General features: G+C 39.4%; 1 protein-coding gene across 7 annotated transcripts in view; it reads left to right on the top strand.

Annotated features, from left to right (window-relative positions):
• MYRIP (myosin VIIA and Rab interacting protein) overlaps window positions 1–15913 on the top strand; it is a 417675-nt gene that overhangs the window by 345428 nt on the left and 56334 nt on the right. The window lies entirely within an intron of this gene.

Here is a 15913-nt window from a genome sequence, read left to right on the forward strand (position 1 = left end):
TACAATTTCAGATAATTCATGGGCTCCCAACCAGACTAACTTTATACTCTCTACACCCTGCTCATTCCCAGCCTTGTGCCTTTGATTGTGCTATGCCCTTGCCCTTGCCCCCACCTCTTCTGGTGAAGACCTGCACATCACTGTCAACCCAATACCAAACCTTGTGGAGCCTAGCTGCCATGTCCTATACTCTTAGTTCGGCCAGAAACTGTCCCCTGTGGCTGCAGACAACTCATGCAGGTCCAAAGATATGGTCCAAGATTTCACCAGTGTCTTCTACAAGATCTTCTATGAATGCCTCAGCCACATCCCTGGTCCTGAGGCCCCCATAAAGACAATTGAGGACTCAGGTCCTCAAGCCATAGAATGTGGTATCAGCCCTGATTGACCTGTTAACATATTGCCTAGAAAAGGTCTTTTATTTAGTCCAAGCACCCATTTTCTCCTCCGCAAAACAGAAGGTCATTAAAAATCTGTCTCATGGGATTGTTATGATCATAGAATAAAAGTAAAAAGTTTGGTTCAAGTGTAAATCATTATTATCTAGCTCAAGTAGACACTGTTGTCCAGAAACATGGAATGACTTGCCTCAAGGGATACTCTTGAGAGTTTGTCTGCATGATTCACTTGCAGGTGTAAAATGTCACATCTCCACCTCAATTAGCTTTCTATTTATTCTGAAGTGGCTTGAAATTTGTCTTCTACTGCTAATCTTTGCAAGGCATTGATAGAGAAGAGGCACTGCCTCTGCCTCCCAGGGAGTGACCTTGAGCTAGTGGCAGTACCCACTCCTCTCCACTAGGTGGGGATGGTGCTGCACTTCCAGAGACATCAGGTTATTTTTGGTTAATTATTATTATTATTATTTTTTAATGCAGGGTCTCACTGTGTTGCCTCATGCTTCTACATAGTAGCCTGTATAGAAAATGGGGAATAAGCTCCTCCCTGGGAGGGGCCTGTAGTATGGTAATGGGAAAGTTCACCAAGCTCATCTCCAACTCAGGCATCTCCGGATCCAACCAGTTTTTGTTTTTCCTGGACTGAGCTTTTTCCCGGACTGAGCTTTTTCCCGGAACTTTTTGAAACAATAAGAACTAAAGGTGCAACAGTAACATGTGGGTCTTTAATTTTAAAATAGACTTGCCAAATTAAGCTTCCAAAACTTCATAGCAATTTGCATAGCCATAACAGTGTGTGAGTATGTTCTCTCATGTTGTCAACAATAGTGTTGTCAGTCTGCTAAATTTTTGCCAATTTTATGTGAAGAAAAAAAATTCCCTTTGGCTAACATTTTCATAATTACTACTGAAATTGAGCAATTTTTCCTGTGTTTAAAGCTATTTGCACTTTTCTTCTTTCGTCCATCCCGCTAGCCTTGATAAGCAATTTACATTTTTTTTTTAATCTGTTATTTTATTGGACTATTTGTCTTTTTCTTACTGATTTTTAGGAATTAGTTTTATTTTCTAATTGTATAATAGATTTTAGTTCTTTGATGGTTACACGTGAAACTATTCTCTCCTTGTCTGTCACTTTTGCCTTAAGTATATTTTACATAAAAAAAATTTTTGTTCATAATAATTTCTCAGTTATTTTTGGTTATTATCAGTTATTTCCTTTATTATTTTTGTATATGGTGCCTTAAGGCCTTAAATTTGCAAGGTTATAAGGATTTTTTTCCAATTTTTTCCTAATCCTTTGTAGTTTTCTATTTTCAGTTTAGTCCTTTAGACCATCTGTGCTTTATCCTTCTGGGTGATATGTGATAAGATCTAAACTTCAAATTAAGAATTTGTCACAAAATTATTATTAAATAATCTATCATCCACTGGTTTCAGATGCCCCTTTAGTATATTTTAACCTTTTATTTCTATCAACCTGGTTTATTTTTTACTTTCTATTTTGTTCCATTGATCTTGAAGCCTATTCCTTCACAAATACTATTTTATTTTAATTATAATAACTTTATAATATATAATGCTATCTGTTGGTTGGTGTTCTCTTCACCGTGTGGATTTTTAGAAAATGATATCATTTTCTAAAAGCATTTGGGCTTTTCTCAGTCCTTCACTTAAATGATTTGTTAAAATCTGCTCAAGTTGCAAAAAAGTCTTTTTAAGTTTTGATTGGAATTACATTAATGTATATATCTACTTCAGAATAATTGATATCTCTGTAATATTAAGCCTTTCCTATCAAGAATATAGTACTTATTTCCATTTATTTACTTTACAGTGAAGTTTTATAGATTTTTTTCAAAGCTTTCATACGTTTCTTGTCAAGTAATTTTTAATTATCTTATACATTGTGTTGATATTGTAAATGAGATTTATTACATGTTCTAATTGCTTCTTGCTGGTGTATAGAAACTGTTCATTTCATGTTTACATTTTATAACTTAGTTCCCTAACAGATTCTCTTCTCAGTTCTGGTAGTCTTTTGGGTGATCATCTTAGCTAGTCCAGATAGATAATCATATTGTCAACAAGTAATGACACTTATCTTTTCCTTTCTGTCATGTATACTTATTTCTCTTTCTTGTTTTATTGCATTGGTGACAACTTATGCTACACTGAGACATAGTAATGACATCTGGCACCTTGCCTTTGTCTTGCTGCTACCCTTAGTGACCTGCTTCCGGTGTTTCACTATTAAGTGTCATGCTTGCTCTAAGTTTATTAGGTACTATCAAAATGAGAAATTATCTATTCCTAACTTACTAAACAATTTAAATCAGGAATGTGACTGCTTTTTGGCAGTAGATGATCATAGACTTTTTCTTTTTTATTTTTATTACATTTTATTTTATTTTTGAGACAGTGTTTTGCCCTGTCACCCATGCTGGAGTGCAGTGGCACAACGGCTCACTGCAACCTTGACCTTCTGTGCTCAAGAGATCTTCCAGCCTCAGCCTCCCAAGTAGCTGGGACTATAGGAGTTCATCACCATGCTCAGCTAAAATTTCTTTTTATTTTTCTGTAGAAACAGGGTCTTGCCATGTTGCCCAGGCTGGTCTTGAACTCCTGAGCTTAAGCAATCCTCCCACCTCAGCCTCCCAAAGTGCTGGGATTACAGGCATGAGCCACTGTGCCTGGACAGCTTTTTCTTCTATAATCTGTTAATGTTGTAAATCACATTAATAGATTTATCAATTTTGAATCATCTTTTCATTTGTTGCATAAATTTTACTTATGTTTTTTTAATAAAAACCAGATTCCATTTGCTGGTTTCCATTTTGATGCTATCTCGTTCAGTTTGGTATCAGGTTATACTAATAACATGGCAAGGATTCTCTATTTTATCTTATTTTTAGAACACTTTATATGACATAATAATTTTCTGAAAGTTTGGGAGAATTCACCTTTTAAGCTATCTAGGCCTGCTGCATCTTTATAGGGGCAGATCTTTTACTTTCTTTATAGATTTCTTCTTTGGTTGTTAAACCATTTAGATTTTGTAACTCTTCTTAAATCCACTTTAGTAATTTACATTTTCATAGGCAATCATCTATTTAATCTAGATTTTCAAATGTATTGATATAATATTATATCTAATATTCTCATCATGTTTTTAAAAAAATTTCTCTGCACTATAGTTAGGCATCCTCTGGTTTATAGATTTTTTTCTCTCTCTTGCTCTCATTCTCATTCTCTATCATTCCCTCTTTTCTCTATCATTCTCTATCATTCCCTCTTTTCTTACTTGAACTTATCAGTCTTATTTTTTTACTGGTGTTTTTGAAGAACCAGCTGTTACTTTCATTCAAAAAATCCCAGGGATTTTTTATTTTTCTTCCTAGTCCATTAATTTCTACTTTTATATTTATTAATATATAACATATTAATAACATATATAATAAAATATAAAAATATACTTTTATATTTATTAATGTCTTCTTTTTACTTTCTTGTTTTCACACATTTTTCTATATATTCTGATATATATAGAAATATATATATTTCCAATATAGCTAATGAATTTTCCCTCAAATTCAGTTTTGTTTCCACCCCGCTAGCTTTGATATGCAATGTGCCCATTGTCAAACTTTTCCAAGTAATTGATCATTTCCAGTGTAATTCTCATTTTGATCAAATTAAGTTAGTGAGATGGATAACACTTTGATTTGTTTTTGCATTTTGTTTTGGTTTTGTCACTAATTTTTAGTATGCATTATGAATAATGAATATGGCTTATATAATTGCTAGTGTTGGGAATTTGTTGAGACTGCATTTATGATTTAATAAATGGTCAGTTTTTGTGAATGTTTTATGTGTGTTTGGAAGGAACACATGTTCTCTGTTTTTTGGAGACAAAACTGCATGTGTATGTATGCATTGTTCTGGGCATTAACAAAACAAGGTCCTGTCTCTTGATGCTCACATTCATTTCCCTTCATTTCTCTAATTTCCCATTACTGTTGTCTTCATTGTTCTGCAGTTTTCTTAATTCCTGTCTTTTTAGAGGCTTGTGAAGGACTCATATTAGGAGACGCAAAAGTACATCTGTCATCTCACTCCCTGCTAGATGCTTCACCTCATGGGCCAGGATTAGCAGATGAAGCCAGCTGAAAGCAGGAGTCCTTTCTCGCATTCTCTACCTTATCCCTGGCCTCACTCACTTGACACATACCTTTGCACACTGAGCCTCTATGCCAGGGGTCCCCAACCTTTTTGGCACCAACAGTTTTGTGGATGACAGTTTTTCTATGGATTGCGGCAGGTCGTGGGAGGTGAGGGATGGTTTCGGGATGAAACTGTTCCACCTCAGATTATCAGGCATTAGTTGGATTCTCATAACGAGCGCACAACTCTCATCTCTCACATGTGCAGTTCGCAATAGAGTTTGCGCTACTCTGAGAATCTAATGCCACCCCTGATCTGACAGGAGGCAGAACTCAGGTGGTAATGCTGGCTCACCCGCTGCCCACCTCTTGCTATGCAGCCTGGTTCCTAACAGGCCAATGGCCAGTACCAGTCCGTGGCCCCTGGACTGGGGACCCCTGCTCTATGCAATCCATAACATAAACTGCTGAACACACTCTTCTATCCTCCTAAACCCAACCCCCTGATGGACATAGATGGACTAAAACCCCATCTCTTTTGAATATTAATTCTGCTGTTGTAGAATTAATGCAAGTGTAATTCTGTAAGTCTAGACTTCAAATGCAAGTGTTTGTGTTTTCAGTTTTTCTGCAGTCTTTTGTCTTCCCATTTCACCTTATCCTGTAGTCTGTTAGTCTAAGTGCTGAACTCTTATAGCTTTTTACACCTCTTAATTGAAAATCTGTATTATTACTCTCTAATGAGAATGCAAAACTGCTACCAGACACTGTGTCCTGATTGTTAGTAAAATTCACATGATGCCTTCAGGCTAACTTGTTTCCTTCTCTCTGCAGTATTTTTCCATGGGTTCCACATTAACTTTTCCTGTTAGCAGTTCTTAAATGAGGATAATGCTATCCCCACCCTCATTGTTTGCCAATATCTAATGCCCTCAAATCATTTCCACTCTGCTAGCTTAAGACAGGGGATTTTTGTTATTCTTACTGCCTCGCATTATGCTTCTCTGATCAGATGGCTAAGAACCTAGCCACAGTATTGAATATATAGATAATGAATGAATGAATGAATTAGAAATAACAGACACCATCACACACTTTGCATGGTTTTTGTAGTCTCTACCCCAGAGCTTATGTTTTATCACTACACCTCCCAGGATGCAACATGGTGCCATGGCTAGTTCTTCCTCCTACCCACCTAAATATTTTAAGGTAAATACATTTTCTAAGTAGCTATGAAACAGGGAAGCACCGAGGGGAGTTGGAAGTGAGCTTCTCTTCAGATGCTTAAAAAGTCCCACTGCCACAGTAGAAGGCTCAACTGTTGTGTTTTTGTTTCTTGGTATTTGTTTTGCTTTGTTTTATGGTGAGCATTTATCTTAATATTTCTGGACCAAGATTCGAGGTTGAGAGAATACTGGGAGGAGGGTCAACAATTACTGTGACTACTTAGAAAAGGTAGAGAGTAACTGAGTCTCCAAGTGCACTCGTGAGCCTTCTATTTAATAAAAAATTTCCCCATTCATTTACTGGCAACAAACGGACTTTGATTGATTTTTAGTGTTGTGGGTTTTCATCTTTTTCTATATCTTCCCACACAGTTTTGGTGGAAATTTTGTGTGAAAGATGTCTGCCAGATACCATTTTAAAATGGAAACCTGCTGATTAATTTTTTGTTGATTGAGACTTCAGGATCACAGGAGGCTGCTATTTTAATTTCCTCCAATGTTTCATTTTTGGTTATACTCATTAGCAAAACTTGTTTTCTTGGAGTAAACTTTCTCCCGCCTAGCATTCTAGATTCTAATTATTCTTTAAAAATATGTTAAGAGTCTTGCCATAGTGAGAAACTACCAGTTCTTTATAACTAATCATCTGTAAATATTCCTTTACTTCATAGGTTTATGCCTTGCTCCAGAAATAATTTAAAGTGGCTTACGTAAATATGAACAGGGGAAAATAAAATAAAAATATAACAATGAAAAGGAGGACAAAGGGAAAACCAGAGTAGAAAAGATAAGATGAAGCAAGGAGTAATGATAATTTACAAAATTGATGGAATGACTCTTAGGTGAGAGATACCAAAAATTTGTCCCTGAGTTTCTAGAAGACAATAGAAGGAGGGTGGCATGACCAGTTCCCCAAGTCATGGAAGCTCTAGTAGAATAATAAGTCCATTCCTTAAAGGATGCTGCTCTCAGAGCTAAAATCCAAGAGAAACTCATCCTGTGGATCCTTGTGGAGAGGATGGAGACCACAGCAGCCCCTGCTCTAAACTGCTTCCATGGATTCACACTCAGGGCTGCTTCTCATAATGTCACTCAGTGTTGACCAATACATCACAGCGGGCACTGTTCAATTAAGTTCAATTAAGTTCAATTAAGTCAGGCTGATGAGGGGCCAAAATGCACTGACCTCTGCTGTCCGGGCTGCTCCAGGATTAAGTGTGGGGATGTGGAGAGCAGTGGAAGGCTGCCTCCCCACTGCTGCCCTCCCTGTTTGATGAGTGTTGTGGAGCTCTGTATTCGAGGGGATGCTCTCTGACAAGTGCTTGTGAGGCCACGCATGTTGGCAGTAAGCTGAGTTGGAGGTAGTAGTGACACTCCCCTGAGAACACTGGGGCTCCCAAAAGGTTCGCCTGCCTCTGAAGTGTACCAAGAGAATATCCCCAGGCAAGGCCTTAAAATCTACTCAGAACTGTATTGGAATTATTTCCAGTACACAGACCAAAGGGTAATCATTCCCCTCTGCCCTTCAATTCTCCACCCTGATTTTCAAATATTTTTAGGCATAGAGGTTTCCCTTAAATGAAATCTAAAGAGAAGGCAGGCGAGTGCCAAAGGTTGTATCTCCCACAAAAATAAAAATAAAGAGGAGACAAATCATAATACGGCTGAAAGCAGAGCTGCTCTGAGGCGCAGTTGTTCCCTCATTCCTCACCACTTACCTCCACGTCCACAGCAGCCCAGCAAGCACAAACAATAACCTGGAAGGACTTTAGAGCAGGTGTGACCAAATAACCGCTCAGAAGAAAAATCTTAGTCACATGTCTGTCAACTGATTTCCCCTGGAGCACAAGAATTGCTAGGAGTGCCTTCCAAGATAAACTGGTTGCAGAGAACATGTCTAGAAAATGAGACACTTGCTGGAAAATGGTGCTTCTTACATTTTCTTTTTGTTATGGGCCCTTTCGAGAACCTAATGAGTACGCTAGGTCAGGGTATCCAATCTTTTGGCTTCCCTGGGCCACAGTGGAAGAAGAAGAATTGTCTTGGGTCACACATAATATACTAATGCTAATGATAGCTGATGAGCTAAAAGAAAAAGAGCAAAAAAAAATTGGTAATGTTTCGAGAAAGTTTATGAATTTGTATTGGGCTCAATGCAAAGTCATCCTGGGCCACATGGGGCACGGGTTGAGCAAGTTTGCTCTAGGTCTTCTCTCTAGGAAGGAAAAAAATGTGCATAAATGCAACAGAGTTTTATATTCAATCTTGGGGAGTATTGGGAGCCTGTCTGGAGCCTCTCTATATAGGATTTTTAAATAGGAGTCTGTTGGCTATTAAGGATTCTCCACTGAAAATGATCACTTGATTGTAGCAATGGTTAAATTATTTGGGGCCTTCTTTTAGGAGACATTAAATAGCAGGGCTAACTATCAACTATGGCTTTTACTTGTATGTAGCAATAAAACCATGTCAATTCCATGAAAGAAAATGTTGAGTTCTCTATTCCATATGGCAGGGACCCAAGCCCCGCTCATTCAAATGGATAGCAACTCATTCAGGGCCAATACAGAGAAAGGGGTCTAGAGCACACTCAGTCCCTTCATCCCAACCCCTGCCCTGCGTGTCATCATGTGATTGCCAGGAAATCCTACTGCTGACCCTGACTCTCACACTGGCATTAAGGCCCAGGTTCTGAATCACCACCAAAATTCATGGATCGCATAACTTGGTCTATGCCTATCACAATCCTGAGTCAAAGAAAAATCGAAAGTGAAACCCACTGCAAGTGCTGCTTTATTCCTAACAGATTGCTCCACAAAGCGACAGAACAATTGTGGCCAGTATGAAGATAATTGTGTCTTAATTATGCCTCATGTTTCATTATTGGAACGCTAAGCATGTGGGAGTTATTTATCTGACTGCTCAAGGTCATCGCAAAGGTCTGATTGCAAAAATTCAAAAACTTGCAACCTCAGGCATAAATGGGTTAAATTTGCCCATTCCTCATGTAAACATTCACCTGAAAAGCCCAGACTAGCAATTTTCTAGATATTTTATATGGAATTGCCATAATTCTGGGGAATAAGTGGTTGCCCTTTCAAAAAATAGCATAGTCTAATTCCATCGGATAGGAGATTAGCAATGAAAAAACACAGAAGAGGTGCAGATACCAGCAGTCAGGAGGTTTTGGTTCCGAGAGTGGGAGATGTGCCCCAGATTAGATTCAGACTTGTTTGTTTTTTAATGTAATAATATAAAGGACTCAGAAATCATGGAATCTATATACCAAAGCAACTGATCTGTAATAATAAAAGCTAAAAAATAAGCCTTCCAGATGACATCCTGGTGCTAAGATTTCATTACATCCTTCACCAAATTCATCACCAGGTAGTTAGTCCCCATACCTTCTGTGCAATTCCACCAGCCAGGCAGGTCCTTCCACGTAATGGGTTCTCCATGAGAGAACCTTGAGAGACTCTCTTTGAGGCAACAGGAAATGTATTATAATATTAATTTCTATAAGATTCCAGATGGTGTCTTTCCATTTCCACTGTGTGAAGCTGACTAAGGGTTTGGTGTATATTTGTGTATGTGTCTGGCTGCTATCACACCAATTATAAGGAAAACAAATACCTTATTCATAGCATGTGAATTAGACTAGTTTTAGGTGAACAGCAGTGCATTGGAAGTGGGAAAACTTCTACCTTAGACACCAGGGACAGAAATGTTCCAAGTCCTCTGGGAGAGACGGATCAGCTGCAGAGTCCAGCAGCCCCATGGCTCATCTGCTGTCTCCAGCCTCTGAATAGCTGTGCCAAAGGATTGGCAAGGAAAACTATGTACATTTGCCACACTGAGTGCCCTAAAGTTGTTTAACCTGTAAGTTGGAGCTTTTCTCTGAAGTCTACTAAAATAAAATCTAAAAGCAAGCTGCAGAAACTTGGTTTTTTAGGTCAGGTTCAGTATCTTTCATCAACAGGAATGAGGAGAGCCACGAGGACACAAGGATATATTCAACAAAGGTTAACATGGGACTGTTGAAAGTTATCCCTTATCTGGACTCTTTTTTAAAAGGTGGAGAAAGCCCAGAGCCTTGCCTGCCCTTTGCCTCCTGAAACAACCTGGCAGGTGAAAGACAGCCCTATGAAAAACTTTCTGAGACTGGGGCTGCTTTTTATGAGAAAGATGATGAGGCTAAATAGGAGAAAAAAAAATTTTTAATTACAATAGGCTAGATTTCAGTGTGCACAGATCACTGGGGTTACTGAGGTAAAGACAGTATTCTAAGGAAATCTCAGGGTATTCATCTCCAGAAAGAATTCTAGAAAAATTATCTTCTCACTCCTTTAAGTATTCCCTTTTGTGAAACAAGAGGTTAAACTCCTTGCCTCTTGGATTCTCTCCCTGCTTCACGGCTCTGCTGTTTTCCTTTTAGTGGGCACAGTTTAATTTGGAGCATCCAGTCTTGTTTTGGTGTAAGAGAAGAGCTTGGCCTTCAGGGTCAGGTCACCTTCAGCTCAGCTATCCACTAGTGTGACCTTGGACAGTACACACAGCCTTTGTCCTCATCAATACAGAGGGAACTGCTGGGATGCCTGAGTGTGACATTCCGTGCACAGTGCCCTGTAGAGCGTGCACCCACACAGTGTGCTCGGCAGTTAGAAATGTCTCGTTCCTTCCCCCACCACTCAAATCCCCATCACCTCACCTCCATTTATTTATTTATTTATTTATTTATTTATTTATTTATTTAGAGACTGAGTCTTGCTCTGTCACCAGGCTGGAGTGCAGTGGTGCAATCTCAGCTCACTGCAATCTCCACCTCCCAGGTTCAAGTGATTCGCCTGCCTCAGCCTCCTGAGTAGCTGGGATTACAGACGCATAACACCACACCCAGCTAATTGTTTTTGTATTTTTAGTAGAGACAGGGTTTCACCATGCTGGCCAGGATGGTCTCAATCTCCTGACCTCGTAATCTGCCCACCTCAGCCTCCCAAAGTGCTGGGATTACAGGTGTGAGCTTCCATGCCTGGCCTTCCTCCATTTATTTCTGTTCTCATGTTTCTTTAGCTGAAGAATTCAGTAATTTCCTCAAGAATTTTTAGAAGACCTCCAGTTTGAGAAAGTTTGCATTAAATTTTAAATACTGTCAATTTAAGAAAAATGTTGGCACCACCCTAAATATAAATGCAGATATAAGAATGGAGATCTTACACACATGGCAGCACCTAGCCGTGGGGTCAAGGCCTGGGTAATCCACAACGTGCCTCTTTTTTCAGTGATCAGTGAGATGAAAAGCAACATTTAAGGTTATTGTAAAGAACTTGCACACCACTGGAAACATATTAGAAGTCTCTTGTTTAAGAAACTATACTGACTTATCTTAGGAGTATTCCATCGTTAAGTGTTTAAAGATATGCATTTCTGTTTAGCCAGGGTCTCCAAGTTCCATATATATTTTTTTTTAATTTTTTTTTTTTTAATTTTTTTTATTTTTTGAGACAGAGTCTCACTCTGTCACCCAGGCTGGAGTGCAGTGGCACGATCTCAGCTCACTGCAACCTCCATCTCCTGGGTTCAAGCGAGCACATCCAGCTAATTTTTGTATTTTTAGTACAGACGGGGTTTCACCATTTTGGCCAGGCTGGCCTCAAGCTCCGGACCTCAAATGATCCACCCACCTCAGCCTCCCAAACTGCTGGGATTACAGACATGAGCCACCATGCCTGGCCACACGCTACATTTAAGTGTGCAAGGAAGAGGCAACTTTTTGTTCTTTAGTAACTGCCTTAAACTTCCCCATTCGCCTCCCCATTCTGACTAGCTAGGAATGTAAATCAACCAATTCAAAGAAAACTTGGCCTCTTGTGATTTGAATTATTTTCCCTTTTCTTTCCATTTAAACCTGCCTTTCCTAGGTAAATAATCAGTCCTCCAAACCCTCCACTTTCTCTGCCTTCGCTGTCTTGGAGAGCATATTGAGGAGCTTGTAGGGTCCTCGTGGCTGCGGGGCATCTTAGAGCTAGACAGTGTCCTCTGGGTCCTTGCAGGACTCTGCAGTGATGGGGACCCTGCTCATCAGGTCATTTCTCTGCATCACTGGCATCTGCTGCCAACGTCTAAGACCTGGGAACTTTGGTCTGTTCCCTGTCTGCTCCATTAGAAGCCAGCACCCCTTCCACGGGCGCCAGCATGGCTCTCACACGTGTCAGCTACCTGGCCCTGGCTGTCCAACCCCGGGACAGCTACTTTATTACAGTGTCACCAGCAATCTTCTATGACTCTGCTTCTGGGTGCCCTCTGTGCCACACAGGTGCCAGGAGGGACCCTGGAGCCCCCTTCAGCCTCCCTGAGAAGCTCCTTATCAGGGGTGATTGTACTCTGATTCTGCTGCCCATATCATCATAAGGTGGGGGGGGGCGGGTCAGAGGTCATAGGCATCCTGTGAGGTTGCCTCTCTCTAGATTTCAATAGAAGTAGAAGTGAAATTTAGCTTTTCAACAGATTCATCTCTAGAAACCCTCTGTCCGTGTTCACAAAATCTGTCTTTTGAGCCTTTTGTTACCCTAAAGAGCTAATGGAGTGAACTGATCAATGGTCTTTTGGTTCTGGATCTACATTCACCTTCCCTGGGGTAAAATGCTTATGGTTTAGCCTAAGAAAATGAAGACACAAGGGAATGCAGTTTTAATGGGAAATGAAAAGCACTGCTTTCTTGTTTTCAAAATAATGTCCCATTATACGTACAAATACCGCTTTATAAGGTGGAGACTTTGAGACACCACACCAGTGGGCAAGCAACTCTGATTTTCAGATTACTTAAAATGTTTTGTGCCCAGATACAGACATTGCTCATAGTTATTCAGCTTGCCCATAAGGAATTTCATTCTTTCCCACCCCACCCTCTGCCCCTGACCCCCACCGCCCTCCCTGCAAAAGCTTCTCAGGATTCTCCACTGAGTTCATAATCTTCTCAGTGATCTGCTTAAGTCCCTCACTGTCCAACATAGTGAGTATGTTTGGTGTTTGGGTGAAGTTGTTGTGATAATCAGGGTCCCTTTTAAGTAGAAGAGCATTTTTGTTGGCTGAAGACTCAGCAGCACTCTTATTTTCTCTAAATTCTGTTTCCCAGCTGGCTTTAAACACAAACCTCCTTACTGCTCCCTTCTCTGAATTCAACTGTAAGCTTCCAATGGCGTACATCTTCAACTAACATGTACCCATCTACTGTTGTCTTACTTAGGAAGTATTCTTATTGATAAGTATTCTTATCGATATTTCTTAGCCTTTTGGGAGCACGGACCCCTGTGGAAATCTGATGAAAACTAATAATGCTCATCCTAGAAAAGTGTGCATGCATACCAAAGTTTGTGAACAATATCAGGGGTCCACAGAGGCCCATCCATGGACTCCATGTCAGCCAAGATCCCAGCTTAGCATTTACTGTCTCAGCTATCATGAAAATTAAAATCAGCTCATGGGGGAAAATATGTGTGAGTTTATAACATAGGGCAGGGATTGCTTAACCCTTTGCAGGCTAAAAATACCTATTTTTCTCTGGAGATATAAATATTTGCTAATCTACTTGATGAATATTAGATGGCCAAATAATACTGTTATTTTTGAAGTTCTTGTGGCTTTTGATAATGATGCTTCCAGTTATGCTTATGGTATCTCATCTGGGCATCAGATCTGTATGCATACGATTCGTCTTTCTGTGAACTCAAGAACCATCACTTAGCGTTATGATTCTTGCTGCTCCAATAAAACTTGAGTTATGTCCTGATAATCTTTAGGATTCCATTCTTTAAGATTTGCTCAGTTACCATCTATTCTAATTTCCCTTCCTGACAATATCTACCTTAACCAACCAGATGAGGGCCCTTCCTCTGAGTATCATCAAACCCTTACGTGTGGTTATTCTGTTCCCCAGTATGTTACAATTGTCTGGTTCAATGTTCCTCTCTCCATCACACTGTCAACTCCAATAGGGCAGGAACAGTGTCACTCCCACCCTTGAGCCCCAGTAAAGCACAGTGCTCAGCACATAGTGGGTGCTCAACACGTGTTTGCTGGATGTGGACTGAATCACAATAATTCCTCATAATTTCTCGTGATAAATAGACATGAAACCTAGACAAATCATGTTAAGCAGGTTTCATCTTTTGGGTTAACTATTTTAGCCTTGTAAATTAGTCTTTCATGGTCTGTATATTCAAGCAATAATTAGGCCAAAGCTTAATGTTAATAAAAGTAAACTAGAGTTAACATGAATTGACAGCTCCATGTGTAGAGATGATAAGAGAAGGTCACCAGGGCTGAGTTTGTAACCAGTTGCTGATTTCCTGGCTAATTTAGTGCATACTACAACAATAGCAGAAAATCTATTTGATAGTTAAAGCCCTATTTCTTAGACTGGTGTTTAACCCTCCACAGACTGACCCAGACCTGATTTTTCCATACCACCCGGCTCCTCACTCTCTCCACTTCTGAACCTTATCCCTATAACTATGCAAGCAGCTTCATGTGCCCTGGGTCCTATTGGTCCTGCTGCTTCTACGTCAAGAATGCCTGTCCCATTACAATGTATTAAAATGTTCCTCATATTTTGAGAACCTGCTCAGAGGTCATTCTTCCTGTGGACCACCTCCACATCCCAGGCAAAGGAATTCCCCCTTCTCAAGCTGCTAGGAGTACAGGTTACTTCACATGAGTCCCTCCCTAATCAATTCTCACTCGGGACCAGAAAAAAAATAATCACTTCCAATAGATGTTTTTCTCTTAATTATTCAGTGATATTTTTCATTTCTATGTCATCTGTTTTCTTCTAATCACCTTTGGATAGACATCTGCCTTTAGAATTTATCCAATTACAAACTCTCTCAAGTAAAATTGATACACAAACAAAGTATGAAAGAATGTATCACACGTCTTTTTAAAAAACAAGATATCCAGATTATTGTTGCAAAATGTTTTGTGATGAAGTCCTTCCTGTTGAATGAGTAACTGGATGAAAAGACCAGACTTCTTTTTCATCCTTATTAATATTGTTGATAATATTTACTCATCAGTTCTTGAGCTTGAGAGAATTCACCTGGGACACTGTCATCTGAAGACTCTTCGTCTGAGATTTCAATAATATAACCAATTTCACCATTATTGTTAGAATCTAGAGACCTGCTGTCCTCTTTGAATTCATCTTCTGAGTCATCTAATGATGGTGAAATGTTGTTCTCTGTCAGTTTTTGGAATTTTCAATTGTATGCAGTGAAAACTAAAAGCAGATTCAAAATAGTGATGATTTATGTCCCTACTGAATCATCCTTCTAGGCAATTTCAATATTCTACTTATTTTTTCATCTTTTTTAAGCATAATTTGGAATAATTGGTGAGTAATGATGAAAAATAATTCCCTGGATGATGAAATAGCAAAATGTTTCAAAAGACAGGAAAAATAAGATCACAAAGATCCCATTATATATCTTAGATTTATAAAAAGGTCCAGTGAACCCATATGGTAATTGTAATGAGTTATATTTTATTTAAAAAATAAGTAAAAGAGTTCCCCAGGCCTAGTAAAGGCTTTACTCACAGAAGGAGTTTAGGAGATATTCAGCAAGTGGAGAGTTGGAGCAGGAGATATAATCATTAAGGGAATGTCAAACAATATTCCTTACATATGTGCAAGGTCCTTGTACCATCTCGAAATCTAGGCCCTTTGCCTAGAATATTGTTCTTCCCTCTCTCCCTTTTAGCTGGGTGACCGTTAACTTTGAATCTCAATTCAGAGTCCCTTCTGCAGGGAAGCTTTCCCTAATCCTCAACCCCTCCCATCAAGTGCTTATTTATGGGCTGTGAGAATCCCTTCCCTTCACCACATCCCAGCCACACACATCATTTTCTCTGCACTCAACCACCACGAAAAGTTAGTACTCATTAGCCAACACCTCTTCCTCTCCATTCCCACCCTATTGGTTACTGGTTACAAAAATACGGTTAGATAGAATAAATGAGTTCTAATGTTAGATAGCACAGTAGGAGAACTGTAGTTAACATAATTTATTGTATATTTGGGCCGGGCATGGTGGCATGTATCTGTAGTCCCAGCTACTTGGAAGGCTAAGGC

Source organism: Macaca fascicularis, chromosome 2, assembly GCF_037993035.2.
Source record: "Macaca fascicularis isolate 582-1 chromosome 2, T2T-MFA8v1.1".
NCBI classification, from domain to species: domain Eukaryota; kingdom Metazoa; phylum Chordata; class Mammalia; order Primates; family Cercopithecidae; genus Macaca; species Macaca fascicularis.